The sequence below is a fragment of the Dipodomys ordii genome, unplaced genomic scaffold, assembly GCF_000151885.1.
Source record: "Dipodomys ordii isolate 6190 unplaced genomic scaffold, Dord_2.0 Scaffold14, whole genome shotgun sequence".
NCBI classification, from domain to species: Eukaryota; Metazoa; Chordata; class Mammalia; order Rodentia; family Heteromyidae; genus Dipodomys; species Dipodomys ordii.
In genome coordinates, this window is record NW_012267230.1 from 5,880,483 (window position 1) to 5,894,459 (window position 13,977).

Genomic DNA, 13,977 nt, shown 5'->3' on the forward strand with positions numbered 1-13,977 from the left:
ACAGCGCCCAGGCCCAGAGTTCAGGCCCCACGACCGGACCCAAAAAAACCCCAAAAAAGTGGAAGTGGTGCTGTGGCTCAAAGTGGTACAATGGTAGCCTTGAGCACAAAAAGCTCAGGGACAGTACCCTGACTCTTGAGTTCAAACTCCAGTACTACTAAAAAAAAAAATGTTTTCATTGAAAATAATGAACTGGAAGAGAGCAAGAGAAGAGGTAACATTGTCAAAAAAGAAGTGTACTCATTACCTATCATACGTAACTATCCCCTCTGCATATCACTTTTAAATAACAAAAAATTTAAAATAACATATATAGAAAAATGCATGTCATAAGCTTAATTAGTTTCACAAAGTGAATATATCCTCCCAACCAGCATTCAGATCAAGAAACACTTGCACTGCACTTGCTTTTTACACTAAAATTGAAGTAATACCAAGAGGATTAACATGTCTTTGTACTAGATGACATACACTTTTATAAAGGGTCCCGTATTTCTCTCCCTTTCTTTCTCTCCCTTTCTTTCTTTCCCTTTTTCTTTCTTTCTTTCTTTCTTTCTTTCTTTCTTTCTTTCTTTCTTTCTTTCTTTCTTTCTTTCTTTCTTTCTTTCTCCTTCTTTCCTTCCTCCCATCCTTCCTTCCTTCCTTTTTTATTTATTTTTTGGTCAGTCGTGGGGCTTGAACTCTGGGCTTGGGCGCTGTCCCTGCCCTCTTCAGCTCAAGGCTAGCGCTCTACCGCTTGAGCCACAGCACCACTTCCGGTTTTCTGGTGGTTTGTTGGAGATAAAGAGTTTCACAGACTTTCCTGCCTAGACTGGCTTTGAACCGTGATCCTCAGATCTCAGCCTCCTGTGTAGCTAGGATTACAGGCGTGAACCACAGGCACCCGGCTCCTTCCTTTTTTAATGTCAGTCTGGGGGATGACAGGGGACTTGAATTTGGGGCATGCGCTGTCCCTGGACTTTTTGCTCAAGGCTACTACTATACCACTTGAGCCACAGCAACACTTCTGGCTGTGAAGCTTTTCTTTTTTGGGGGGGGGGAGTCTGGGGGGTACTGAGGATTGAACCCAGGACCATTGCACTTGCTAGGCAAGTGCTTTATCACTGAGCTACATTCCAGCCCTACTTCTGGCTTTTTTAGTAGTTTATTGGAGTTAAGAGTCTCACAGACTTTCCTGCTCGGGCTGGCTTTGAATCATGATCCCCAGATCTTGGTCTCCTGAGCAGCTAGGATTACAAGAGGTGAGCCACTAGTATCTAGCTAAGCTCATTTTATTGCTCGGTTTTTTTGCTCACAGATGCTACTCTACCACTTAAGCCATACCTCCAGATCCAGCTGTTTGCTGGTTAATTGGAGATAAATGTCTGTTGGATTTGTCTACTAAGCTAGCTTCAAACCTTGATCCTCAAAACTCAGCCTCTGAATAGCTAGAATTACAGGTGAGTCAGCAGCACCTGGCTTTTTATTGGTTGAACTGGAGTCTCATGAACTTTTTGCCCCAGCTGGTCTCTTGATCTTCACCTCCTCCCCTTATTTTTTTGGGGGGGTCCAGTCGTGGAGCCTGAATTCTGGGCCTGGGCACTGTCCCTCAGCTCTTTAGCTCGAGGCTAGAGCTCTACCACTTGAACCATAGCGCCACTTCCAGCTTTTTTCTTTTTGCTTATGAGGTGCTGAGGAATCGAACCCAGGGCCTCAGGCATGCAAGGCAAGCGCTCTACCACTGAGCCACCTTCCCAGCCCCTTCCCCTTGTTTTGTTTGTTTTGTTTTGTTTTGTCAGTCATGGAGCTTGAATTCAGAGCCTGGTACTGTCCTGAGCTTTTTGCTCTCAAGATTAGCACTCTACCACTTTGAACCACACCACCACTTCTGGTTTTCCAGTGGTTAATTGGAGATAAGAGTTTCATGGGGATTTTTCTGCCCCAGCTTACTTCAAACCTCGATTCTCTGTTCTCAGCCTCCTGGGTAGCTAGGATTACAGACATGAGTCACCAGTGTCCAGCTCTTCATCCCCTTAATGGCTAGGATTGTAGGCATGAGCCATCATTATAAACTTTCTGAGGGTTTTGTATTGGTAGGCTCAACATCCACATATTCAACCAGTTGCAGATAGAAAGTTGCATCTGTACTGAATATGCATAACCCTTCCTGTCATTATTCTCTAAACAATACATTGCCCACTAGATCTTATCTTGCATTAGGTATTACAAGTCATCTAGAGATGATAAAGTAAATAGAAGGATGTAACATTCTCTATAAGGAGCTTGAGCATCCTTAGATTTTGGGATCCTAGTGGGAGGTCTTAGAACCAGTCCCCTGTAGAAACCAAGGATATATTTCTAAATAATAGGCAGTCAATAGATATTTGCTCAATGACCGATGGAGGAAGCCTTCTATATGTGAATTGCTGCAGACACCATCAGGTTCAAAGTTGCTAAGGCGTGCCAGTCATGAGTACCAGCAACGAGGGAGGCAGCCGGCAGCAGGGCTTTCTCCTCTGCTGGCCTCTGAGCCCTGGAGTCCCATCCCCTCACTCACCCAGCGGAAAGCTCATGCTCTCTCCTTGGCTCCTTCCTCTGCAATCTCTGTATCCTTCCAGGTACCTGTCCTTTCCCTCAGGTGTCTCAAGTGGCTTTATACCTGGGGCTAAGCCCTGGAGCCGCCCAGGAGGGAAGGTAGGAGTCACGCCTTGGGGAAGGAGGGCGGGCAGACAGTGGACAGGGTCCTGGCAAAGAATGAGGCAGAGCCAGCCAGGTGACAAGGCAGGGAGAGGTGGGAGCAACCCAGGCCAAGTGGAAGCCCCCAAGGTAGAAAATAAGGAAAGGGACACCAATGTGACCCACTAGACCCCTACAGTCCCCAAACTTGACCTTAAACTCTGGTGGCTGGGAGGGAGGGTGCAAGGGCGGGGAGGAGATTATGGGGGACAAAGGGGCCGCCCTGCTCCCTGCTGCTCAGCACGTCCTGGTCCTGGGATCCAGTTTCTCCCCAGGAGGCGGCCCCCTGCTCCGCCCATGGGGACCCAAGCACCGGGCTCTGGCTCCCAAGGAGTTTGGAAAAGGGTCAGGGAAGCGTGATGTGGGAACACCACCACCCATAACCAGGTGCACCCTTGGATGCAGGGATATGTACACGTCCACACACATGTTGGCACATGGGCACACAGCAGGCCGATACATATGCGTCCATGAAGTTCATTCATTCAAGTAAGCATGAATCCTACTGTGTGTTCATACTGTTTCTAGGAGCTGAGACAGCATGGGACAAGACAAAATCCCTGCTCTTGCCAAGCTGATACTAGTAAGCATGTTTCCACGTGTGTCATATCAGGCCAGACCTACACACGCCCCAAGTATGCATGTGTACCAGATGCACATAGATACGTGAACACACGCTGTACACTTGGAGGCCCAGCCAGGGGTAACTGAGCTGCATGAAACAGATAGACACACCTCATCCACACATGTGTGTGTGCCGCAATAAACATGCAGCTGGGACATAGGAAACCTGGACTTGGCCATATCAACACACACACACACACACACACACACACACACACACACACACCAGCAGCAGCAGCAAAGCCTGTGGCAGAGCAACAGGATGGAGAGAGAGGCAGGTTCTGGTACTTTCCAGATCTTTATCAACCTCTCCACAATGGGCTGGCAGTCTTTTCAACCTGAGAGTCTGACCATGCTGAGAACCCTACTGTCGCCCTCTAGGGGCATAAGAATACATGCATCTCACCTTGCGTGGCTGAGGGTGACAAGGAAGGAGACATGCCCCACATTCACCCAACAGATACAATGTGTGTGGCACTAGGGTGAATGGAAAGGCACAAAGCTCCTCCTAAAAGACCCACAGTCCAGTGTTGAAGGCCAACAGTGACCATATGAACTTATAAAATGCATGGTTTCAGCCACGCGCCGATGGCTCATGCCTGTAATCCTAGTTACTCAGGAGGCTGAGATCTGAGGATCACAGTTCAAAGCCAGTGCAGGCAGGAAAGTCTGTGAGACTCTCATCACCAATTAACTACCAGAAAACTGGAAGTGGCACTGTGCTTGAGCTGAAGAGCTGAGGGACAGAGGCAGGCCCAGAGTTTAAGCCCCATGACCCCCCAAAAACATGGCATGGTGGCATAAACCTGTAATCCCAGACCTTGAGAGGCTGAGGCAGGAAGATTGTGAGTTCCAGGCCAGCCAGGATACATAGCAAGACCCTGTCTCAAAAAGTAAAAAATAAAATAACTCTTTTGCAAAATGACAAGGATCTAAGAAAAAGCCAAAAGGAGTCAATCAATGTGTTATCCTAGATGTGGTCTGTGTGGATGGGAGGGGTATAGCTAGCTAAAGAATTCAAGGCCTAGAAGAAGATAGCTACTAACCTGGAGCCACACAGCAAAATCAGCACAGATCCTAGGTGCTAGGCCCTGTCCTCCACTCAGGGCTGGAGTTGGGGTGTCAGATCTGAACTCTGAGCTAAAGGAGGGAAGAGATCGCCAACACTGAAGATTCTGAATTTGAGGGGGCTACTAAACACCATCTTCTTAACTAGGGGCTGCCAAGCTGACAGGTAAGGCCTATGTGGGGCAGGTGGTGATGTCAGAGGATTAGAGAAGGCCCATTGAGTAGGAGCACTGAGGCGTGGGCCCTGCCATGGCAGCAAAGGAGGAGGAGGAGAGCAGGGAAGGAGGGGACAGATACTCAATCTGATCTATTCATAGGTGGAGGGGGGGTCGCACTGGGTCTCACCAAGATGGTAGGTCAACCCCCACCCACTGCCTGCCTCGCGGGTCTTCAGTTTATCCCCCCTGGACTTTCAGGAGCCCCTTCACGGTTAAGGGAATCAGCCTCCACCCAAAGCCTGTCTGTTTGATCTGTCTGCCCAAGGTGACTTGTCTTGGCTGAGAAGAGCAGCTTTGCCATCCCTTCCTGTCCTGCCCTTCCGGTCCACCTGCCTCTCTTTCTTCTTGTCTCAATAGAAGCTAATACACTGAGGAGCCCAACAATTTAAGAGTCAGCAGGTTTGGGCTTAAGTCCTACCTTTGTTCATCCCTCGCTTGGGCAGGTTACTTAACTTCTCTGTTTGGTTATCTGCAAACAAGGATAGTGACTCTTACTGTAGGCCCTTGTTGATGCTACCCACCAAAAGCCTGGGCTCTTGCTATGAGGCCCTCCTTTGGGATTTGGGCTACAATACTGATGTCCTCACCAGTGCTACTGAGCTCATACTTGTCTCTGCCACACATGTGCTCCCAAGAGATCTGGTGCCCATCTACTCCTAGAACCCTCATACATAACCCTAACATTATCCAGAAACCACATAATCAGGCTCATTCAGAAAAGATAAAATAAGCTACAGGGCTGGGGGACAGAAATAGTTCAGGTGCTTGCCTCGCATCCACAATGCTTTGGGTTTAATCCCCAGTGCTGCAAAGCAAACACATATGCGGAGCTAGATCCTTACCCTACCCTCAACATTAACCCCAAAAAGATCTCTACCCCTGGTTACATACCTTTCCTAAGGCTAGATCAGGCTTGGCAGAGTTCAGAAACAAGCAAGACCACTGAGAGAGAAACTGGTGATTTGTAGAGATGATGAGATAGGGAAGAGCAAGGTTGCCCTTCTCACCCTACACCTTTCCTTCACTTCCTGGTGATCTCATGATAAAATCGTAATTTCAAAGCTTTTAGCAGTCCTTGGAAAAGCCTTTAGTCTTGCTTTTGTTTTTCTCATCCTCTCCTTCTGCCATACTGGCTACTCATTTCCTGCCCTTTGCCCTCCTCCTCCTCCTCCACCTGATACCCTACATCCACATGGATGGGTCCTTCTTCTGAGCTCTCCCTGTCTTCCATGCTGCTAGTTAATATGGGGAGTTCCTAGACCTCTACACCTGCTTCTATTTACTGACCACCCTGCATTATATATGGAAGGCCAGCATTTTGTCATCTCTACATGGCCAGCACCAGGTTCAGTGAGTATGTTAGACTTTTTGTGGCTGTGATAAATACTTGCCAGAAAAACAATATTAAGGGCTGGGAAGGTGGCTCAATAGTAGAGTGCTTGCCTTGCATGTATGAGGCCCTGGGTTCGATTCCTCAGCACTACATAAGCAGAAAAAGCCAGAAGTGGCACTGTTGTTTAAGTGGTAGATCGCTAGCCTTGAGCTGAAGAGCTGAGGGACAGTGCCCAGGCCCAGAGTTCAAGCCCCATGACCAATCAAAAAAAACAAAAAACAAAATAAAACAGCTTCAGAGGTTTTAGTTCTTGGTTTTGTGGCTCCACTGCTTTTAGGCTGATGATAAGGCAGAAGATGATGGTGGAGGAAATCTACTCACCTCATGATGGCTAGGAAGCAGAGAGGAGTAACAGATAACACCTTCAATGTCCTGCCCTCGGAGACCGCTTACTCTACGTAAAGCCCCACCCTACACAGTTCCACCACCTTCTAATAGTCAGTTCAAAATTTGAACCCATCAATGGATTAATCCATTATCTCAGAGTCCTCATGATCTAATCATCACTGGAAATGCCTCACAAATGCACCCAGAAGTAGCCTTTACAAATCTCCTCACTGTCTCTTAATTCAATTAAGCTGAACGATTACAGCACGTGTGGATGGAAGGAGGGGAAGAACATAACAATCCCAAATGGTGCCTCAAACAGGACACACTTAGGGATATATCCAATTAAGAGTACCTGGCCTAAGGCTGGGAAGATGGCTCAGTGGTAGAGCGCTTGCCTTGCATGCCTGAGGCCCTGGGTTTGATTCCTCAGCACCACATAAGCAAAAAGAAAAAAGCCAGAGTGGCGCTGTGGCTCAAGTGGTAGAGCGCTAGCCTTGAGCTGAAGAGCTGAGGGACAGCGCCCAGGCCCGGAGTTCAGGTCCCACGATCGGACACCCCCCCCCAAAAAAAAAGAGTACCTGGCCTTGAGGAACGCCCATGCCAGAGCTTCATCCAAATGGAGTAGCAGACCAAAGAGGTAGCTAATGTGGGGCACTAACACAGCAATTATCAGGATGAGGACTCAGCCCCTCAGCCCGCTCCATCAATTCCATGGACCTCTATAGCACCTTTCTAGAGCCTAGGTGAATGAGACTGAAGCTATCTGGGAATGTGGCTTAGTGGTAGAGTGCTTGCCTAGCATGCATGAAGCTCTGGGTTCAATTCCTCAGTACCACATACACAGAAAAATCTGGAAGTGGTGCTGTGGCTCAAGGGATAGAGAGCTAACTTTGACTGACAAAAAAAAAAAAAAAAAAGCAGCATTTTTCAGTGGGAGGAAAAGAGGACCAAAATACAAAATAGAAGTGGAGTCAGGACTTAAGTGGTAAAACGCTTCCCTAGAAGGGAGAGGCCTTGGATTCAATCCTTAGTACTTTGAGAGAGAAAAATGCAAAGCAAAATTCAAAACAACTGTATTTGTATAGACTCTTGGGCAAACTTTTCTTCGTGTGATTCCCTAAACAATATCATGACTATTTACATAGCATTTTTATTGGATTAGGTATTACAATAATCCAGAGATGATTTAAAGTATATGGAACACATACTTAGGCTAAATGCAAATACTACCTTATGTTTTGGCTCAAGAGGTAAAGTGTTAGCTTTAAGCAAAAGGAGCTCAGGAACAGCGCCCAGACCCAGTTCAAGCTCCAGGACTGGCACAAACAACAACAACAACAATAACAACAACAAACACATACACACAAAAAGCTACCACTGTTTTTTGTTTTGGTTTGGTTTGGTTTTTTTGTTGATCGTGGGGCCTGAACTCTGGGCGTTGTCCCTCAGCTCTTCAGCTCAAGGCTAGCACTCTACCACTTGAGCCACAGCCCCATTTCTAGCTTTTTTTGCTTATGTGGTGCTGAGGTATCGAACCCAGGGCCTCATGTATGCAAGGTGAGCACTCTATTACTGAGCCACCTTCCCAGCCTCCCCCCCAAAAGCTACCACTTTATATAAAGGATTTGATCAACTTCACACAGGTTGCTCTTTTTATTTTGCCAGTCTTGGGGCTTGAACTCAGGGCCTGAGCATTGTCTCTGAGCCTCTCTGTGCTCAAGGCTAGCACTCTACCACTTGAGCCAGCACCTCTTCTGGCGTTTTTTTCCTTATGTGGTGCTGAGGAATCGAACCCAGGGCTTCATGCATGCTTAGGCAAGTACTCTACCACTAAGCCACATTCCCAGCCCCACACAGGTTGCTCTTGATGGGGTTTCTAGAACTAATCCTGTGACTACCAAGACAAATTCTTATGTAGTACCTGTGTGTGCTACACAACATGAAATAAATGTAGGTTGGATTGCATATGAGAATCTATTGCTGTCTCTGAATTGTAGCAATACAGTATGTTAATGAAAACTGGGACCACCAGCTGAAATATAAAAATTCTAAAGCTGTGGGTTGGAAGGTGGGTGATTGCCTTGCATGCATGAGGCCCTGGGTTCGATTCCTTAGCACCACATAAGCAGAAAAATGCTGGAAGTGGTGCTGTGGCTCAAGTGGTAGAGTGCTAGCCTTGAGCTGAAGAACTCAGGGACAGCACCCAAGCTCAGAGTTCAAGCCCCAGGACTGACAAAACAAAACAAGAAAGGAAACAAGGAAGGGTGGGAAAGAGGAAGGAGAAAAAAAAGGGAGGGAGGGAATAAGTGAATCAGGCTTGAGAGGCAACTAGCCTTGAGAAGCAACTAACCCCTGACCTCTGATCCAAGGCAAGCATGACTTAGATCTTTCTAGTAGAGGAAAGAACTTTAGGCAACAGCAAATCCAAGGCCTCAGAGGGACTTGGATCCTACCTAGGGAGTGGCTGGAGTTAGAGGCTCATAACTACAGTTAGTTTATTTTCTATGAATTTTGACTCCTTTAGGTATTTCATATAGAGGTATCAGACACTATTTGTCCTTTTGCATTTGGCTTTTTTCACTTAGCATACATATTTAGGGTTCATCTTTGTTGTAGCATGGGTCAGGATCATCTCCTCCTCCTCCTCCTCCTCCTCCTCTTCTTCTCCTTTTTCCTTTTGACTATTGAGAATAATGAAGCTGTAAACTTTGGTGAACAATTGTTTGGGTCTCTGTTTTCAATTCTTTTGGGTCTATGGGGCTGGGTAGATGGCTCAGTGGTAGAGTGATTGCCTTGCAAGGCATAAGGCCCTGGGTTCGATTCCTCAGCACCACATAAGCAGAAAAAGCTGGAAGTGGCCCAGTGGCTCAAGTGGTAGAATACTAGCCTTGAGCTGAAGAGCTGAGGGACAGCGCCCAGGCCCAGAGTTCAGGCTCCACGACAGACCCCCCTGCCCCCAAAAAATAGCAAAAACAACAACAAAAAAAATTCTTTTGGGTCTACTAACAGTGGTAATTACTATTTACAATAATTGTATGTTTAACTTTGTGGTGACCTGCTGTATTATCTTCCACAATTGTTGCATCACCTATCTTATATATGTCTGAGACAAGCAGAAATGGTCAGATAAATTGATGTTAGGTGAAATGAACCCCATCAGCAATGTACAAGGGGTCCAATTTCCCCACATTCTCTTTAACACTTGTTATTCCCCTCCATGGTGGTTTTTTGAGACAGGGTCTTGCTAGATGGCCCAGGCTGGCCTTTAACTCATGATCTTCCAGCCTGGGCCTCCCAGGCTGAAGCCAGTGGACTATAGTTTGAAGTAGAGTCTGAGCAAAAAAGTCCATGAGACTTCATTTCTAATTGGCCAGCAAAATGCCAGATTAAAGGTGTGGCTAAAATCATAAAGCACCAACCTGGAGCAAGAAAGTGGAACAAGAATATAAGATGAGTGGAGACCCTGAGTTCAAGTACTGGTACTAGCACAAAAAGGGAATGTTTCCTTCACTCCACAGGGATTAGAACTCAGAGCCTTGTGCTTATTAGCCAATCACTCAATCATCTTTTTGCTTTTAGGTTATTTTCCAGTTGGGATTTTGCTTTTGCTTGGGGGCAACTCCTGAACACAATCTTCTTACCTAAAGCCTCTCTCATAGCTGAAATGACAAAAATGTACTATCATGCCCAGCTTATTGAATGAGATGGGAGTATCAATAACTCTGCCTGGCATGACCTCAAACCTTGATCCTCCCCTTCTCTGCCTCCAAAGTAGCCTGGATTCTACATGAAAGCCTCTGCTTCCTGCTTTAAAGAGGAAATTTTTATAATGCCCACAGCTCTAGCTCTAGGAATCTACTTCTAAGTTGGTTGATATAAATTTTCTGTGTGTGTGTGAGAGAGAGAAATAGAGAGAGAGACAATGACAGAGAAAGGGACAGAGACAGTCCTGGGGCTTGAATTCAGGGCTTTTTTGCTCAAGGGTAGTGCTCTACTAGTTGAGCCATAGCTCCTCTTCCAGCTTTTTGGTGATTAATTGGAGATAAGTCCCTCAGACTTTTCTTGTTCAGACTGGCTTTGAACCTCGCGCCTCAGATCTCAGCCTCTTGAGTAGTTAGAATTATGGGTGTTAGCCACCAGAGCCTGGCTTGTTTTGTTTTTGGAAATGTGGCCTACATTGTCCAAGCTGGTCTTAAACTCCAGGACCCCAAATCCTCTAGGTTCTGCTTTCCAAGAACATGGATTACAGGGGTATACCACCATACTTTGGTTTGTAGGATTCTTTTTTTTTTTTTTTTTGGTTGTGGTGCTTGAACTCTGGGCTTGGGTACTGTCCCTGTGCTCTTCAGCTCAAGGTGAGCGCTCTACCACTTGAGCCAAAGGGCCACTTCTGGTTTTCTAGTGGTTTATTGGATATAAGAGTCTCATGGACTTTGCTGCCTGGGCTGGCTTTGAACTGTGCTCCTCAGATCTCAGCCTCCTGAGTAGCTAGGATTACAGATGTGAGCCACCAGCAACTGGCCTGTGGGATTCTTATAAGGATTAAATGAGATGTCTGAAAGAACTCGGAAACATGTGGAGTGGGCTGGAAATGCAGTTGAGTAGTAGATTAATTGTCCAGCATGCAAGTTTAAGGCCTTCGGTTATCCCTAACAACCTCTAACCTAACCAGAACTTTGAGGCGACTCCTCAGAAACCTCCCAATTCAGCAGAAAAGAAAAGAAAAAATAATAATCTCATTTGGGTTTGTGGAAGGCTCAGTTGCTACAGTGGCATTTAAATAGACTTGAAAGATAAGCCGTGGGTGGAAAAATGGGATTAGAGGTTAAGAAAGGTGGGTGGTTTTGGAGAACAGTTCTTGAAAAGGCCCTGAAGCAATCCTGCAGGCTAAAGTTAAAGCTATGTGGACCAAGAGGAGCCTAAATTGACAGCAGGACTCAGTTCTAGGAGACTCAGTGCAGCTCAAGGCCAGTTCCTGCACACTTGGGACTTCCTTTGCAGTGGCCAGCGTTAACTTCCCTGCCAGAAAAGCCACACCCACCAAATCTCCCAAACCCAGCAGAGAGAGAAGCTGTGGGGTCTTCAGTGAGTGATTTTTTTTTTTCCAGGAGCAGGAGGAAAATTAAGAAGGCAGGTAAGATGGCACCGAGTGGGAAACAGTTCATCTGTGTTGGCGGGAGGAGCTGAGGGAGGCTTCCAAGGCTGATTGGCAAGTAGGCAGGGCAAGGAGGCTGGGCAGCATGCGGCGCCTACAACTTCAGCGGGAGGAATATTCGCGGTGTATAGGAGCTCGGTTAGGTGGAGAATGGGCGCCCCCTGGGAGTAATGATCGGTAGTAGACGTTGAAGGATCCAGATGAAGATGGGCGGGAGGCGGCTCAAGATGGGGGTAGCCTACCCGGCAGTTTTCTTCTTACAGAAGCGAACTCTGTCCGGCATGAAGGATTCCTGGGCTTTTAGGACAGCTGGGCTAGAAAAAAACCCGAAAAAGGAACTGCTACTCTCACGTTCCTCGTGCCACAGCAGGACACTTTTGTGAACAGTCTCCCAACTCCCACCTCGGCTTGGCTTCGAGGTGGGTATATCATCATCCCCACTTTTCAGGTGAGAAAACCGAGGTCTGGTGATCTCCTAGGGCGCGGGGAGGGACTGTGTATGATTCCAGAGCCATTTCCCTGGGCCCTCACGTCTAGTAAGAGATTGCTTTCCAGAGGTTTAGGAGAACAAGCGTGGGGTGGGGGGGTGGGGGGGTATGTGAGGCTTGCCAAGGGACCACAGCGCGAGTGTACTTTCTGGCGAGTACCACGCCTCCCTCGTCTCTACAATACTGATGACGGTGGCTTTCCTCTAAGAACCTTCTCTTGAAATATGAAATCCTCATTCCCCTAGGGCGGCGGGCGTTCCACATTCCTAGATCGCCCCTACGGTTCTCCCTCACCCGCACTGATTCCTCCACCCCCACTGGTGACATCAATTCTCCTCCACTGGCGAGGGAAGGCTTGAGACTACATTTCCCTGCAGAGTACTCCGAAAGGGGTGGTCAGGGAAAAGGAAAAGAGACTTTCCGTTTCCGTCCGCCAGCAGCTTGGCGTGTCCGCAGTGATGCACACATTTATACAGCCAACGTCCTTTCGGTAGCGCTCAGGATGGGACTACGTCTCCCAGTAGGCACTGATGCAGACGGCGTGAGCTCGGCTGCCATCTTGACCGTAGTCCTCTCCCCCATTTCTGCAGGGAATAACCTTAGCATCTGAACTACAAATCCCAGGTTGCTGTGCCCTTCCTCCGGCCGCCATCCTCGCCGTAGCCCTCCCGCCCCGCTCACTTCCATTGTCTCGACCGAAGAGAACCAAGGGGAGCCGGGAAGACTGCAACTCCCGGCAGGCTTTGCGCAGGGGGTGCGGGATTTTGGTATTACCGGCGGGCGAGGTGCTCAAGGTGGCTGAATGGAGCGGCCAGAAGAGGTTAGGTAGCCTGCCATCTTTATGGTAGTCTCTTTGTCCTCCTGGTTCCGCCATCCTAAAGAAACGATAGGAGCTAGAAAACTACTGTTCCCATCGCACCTCTAAGATCGCCTGCTGGTCAGGTGTACGCCTCCCCCTTCCGCCATCTTGCTTGTAGTCCTCGTTCCTTTTCACCTTTCCATTGTTCCTGACGCGTAGAAATGGCAGCGGGAAGGCAGCAGATGGACTGCGACTCCCGTCAGGTACCACACACGCGGAGGGTTGTGGACAGGAGGGCGTGTGAGTGCCTGGGAAGGAGGTCGGGTTGGGGTAGCAGGCCATCTTGTTTGTAGTCATCCCTCCCGCTCCTCTTCTATGTTCTTCAACGAGGAGCGTCGGTGCTGCTGGACTACAACTCCCGGGATGCTCGGCTCCCGGCGTGGCATACCTTCCGCCATCTTGTTTGTAGTGCCCGCTGGTCCCTGTGTCCTATTGTTCCCACGATAGCACCAGCGTTCGTAGGACTACAATTCCCGTCGTGCCCTGCACACTCTCGTCCTAGAAAGTGGAGGGTTGGGATAAGGAGGAGGTGGGGGCGGGGTTCCTCTGGGAGAAGGAGGGAGTAAAAGGAGGAGGAGGAGGGAAGGAAGAGGGAGGGAAGGGGAGGGGAGGGAAGGGGGAAGAGAGGAGGAAGGAGGAAGGAGCTGAGGAGGGATGAGAGAGGCGACCAGGGCCCCGGGCCGGAGCAACGCGGGGCCGGGGGACCAGGGGGGCTGAGATACCCCAGTTGCCCCCTCCCCCTTTCCCTGCTCCCCTCCAACCTTCCCTTCTACCTTCCAGCTTGAGAAGGGGGGTTTATTCAAATTTTATTTAAATCCCTATCTCCCGAGGGTCGCGCGCTGGGGGGAGGGGGGAGGGCGGGGGCGCGCGCGAGCTGGGGGGGCGGGGCCGGAGAGGCTTCCTTCACACCCCCCCCCCCTTTCGCCCTGTAGCCGTAGGGCAGGGGGCCGCAGTCCAGGGGCGGGCCCAGGGGAGGGGGGCAGGTTACAGCGACCCCCCCCTCCCCGGGAACCGGCGGTGGGCGGGGCTTGAACCCCGGAAACGGTGGGGGGCCCCAGGATAGTCACTGGACCCCTGGGCAGTGGGAGTCGGGAAGGGGCCAGTTAAAGGGCCGGGGGGGGCGCTGG